This window comes from Nelumbo nucifera, chromosome 6 (genome assembly GCF_055504915.1).
Source record: "Nelumbo nucifera cultivar China Antique chromosome 6, China Antique-T2T, whole genome shotgun sequence".
In the NCBI taxonomy this organism is placed as follows: Eukaryota; Viridiplantae; Streptophyta; class Magnoliopsida; order Proteales; family Nelumbonaceae; genus Nelumbo; species Nelumbo nucifera.
The window spans coordinates 4,163,077-4,165,175 of NC_142654.1; positions in this window are offsets into that span (position 1 = coordinate 4,163,077).

The following is a 2,099-nucleotide window of genomic DNA, read 5'->3' on the forward strand; positions in this document are numbered from 1 at the left end:
TTTAGTAGAGTCTCTCTCTCTCTCTCTCTCCTTCTCTCCATTCAAGGCAGGTTCGTTGCTTGATTGGAACAGCCATTTGAGAACTATGTCAAATCCCGCCTGCATCTGTGTAACCACATGGAGCATAAAAAGAAGCATAGCTCTTCTATGCTGGCCACTAAGTTGCTCGTAAGGGTGTCCATTGGACTGGATTTCGTCCAATCCGATCCAGCCCATTGTGAGTCCACTACAAATGAACCAGGTCCAATTCAATGTCTGGACTGTTTAATCTGGTTCAAAATTGTTTTAATTTAGATTAGTTTCAACCCAAACCTGGTCCATTGACACCTATATTCTTATCTTTTATCAATGGACCAGATATTGACTTAATCCAACCCAATCCAATTATTACAGATGGATCAGGCCCAATTCAATCTAATAAATATTTTGGATCGGATTAGTCCAATCCAATATATCTTATTGGTCCGTCTAATCATGGATGAGGTCCAGTCCAAACCGGTCCATTGACAATTTGACACCCTTAGTTGCTCGTACCTTGGCTTCCATATCCAAAATTTTCGATAAACTGTCTGCAATTCCAACATTTATTGCGCTGTGTGTTTTGAACTCAGCGATACTGACAGAACCAGCATAGTTCTGACTGTTGATGATCCTATGTGTCATGCTGGCAGTTTATGTTTGTCCAAGATGCGTTGAGGCAAAGATGCAATGCAGGGGATTCGTAGTCAATGGGAATGAGTACATTACGAAATAAATATGGTAAAAATACAAGGACTAACCAAACATTTTTGGGTTTGATTTACCCTGTAAGGATCCTTACTGTATAATCGTTCAATTATTCAGTAAAATCCTTTGTGTTTTGGACCTTTGGTTGTTTTTCATTGTATGGGAACGGATGGTCCTCCTATACTGAGTTGTCTATTTTCTCTTATGTTTTAGAGCTTATTTTTGCTTAAGATTCTCCTTTAGGTTTTTACCCCATCACAACCATTTGTTCCAACTTCACTACAGTCATCGTATTCATCGTCATTGCTGAAAAAGAAAATAAGGGGACAAGAAAATAAAAAAAAAAGAGCATTTTTCCTTACCTTTGCATTCTGCAGCTCTACTCTCTTTGGTCTTTGATTGATGCCGTAATTTGTTTCCATAATCAGGATTTATCTGATCCGTCTCTCATCCGTGAAATTCCAAAGTTGTATAAGGTTCTGGAAAACATGAAGAGGAATGGTGGGTGACCAACGATGACAGACCTCTCTGTTCAACCTCCATTGGATCGGTTCTTCCACGAAATCGATATCAGTGATGAAGAGTTGATACGCATACACGAGTTGCGATAGGAACTTAGGAAGAAGAAAAGTTTGGAAGGGTTCCTTTTGGTTTCGGATAAGACCTGGCCTCGTCCATGAAAGAAGAACTGTGCAAGCAAGCGCCCTGTTCATGTAGTTGTCGCTACTCGCTACCCTATGGTAAAAGTGTATTGATCACTGACATGGGGGGATCACCGAGATGGATTATTAGTGCATGGATGACTGAGAAAATCGCCAAACGAATTACCCAATTATTTTTTCTTGGCACAATTTTCTTTAGCGTCTATTACACCGACTGTGCTGCAGCTTAACGCTTCCTCAAATCACATGTTCTATTTACTAATTTTACTTTTGGTTCACGTTGCATTATTCATGTTTCATTATTTGCCACAACAGAAATATAAAAAAAAATGATGTATTTATCATTAAAGACTTCAATAACAAAGATTCTGAGCATATATTTGGTTGTGTGAGAGTTTCTAAGAGGCATTTTTTAGATAAATTTTTATTTAAAAAATACTACTTTAAACATTTTTGCTTTTTTTCTATTTGGTTGGACGTTTTATGGGTATCACCTCAGATAAAATGTGATATCAACATTTCATTTCAAGAAATGCTCAAGTATCAAGGAAATATGAATTTGACGTTTTCCTAACGTTTTCCTAAATGCCTCATACACATAAATCAAAGCGTTTCGGTTTTCTAGTGTTTATTTGACAAGTGGTAAAATCAAATAATAGTTTCATATGCAATAAATACCAATGCGTATGTGACGCTGGTGTGATGACATTT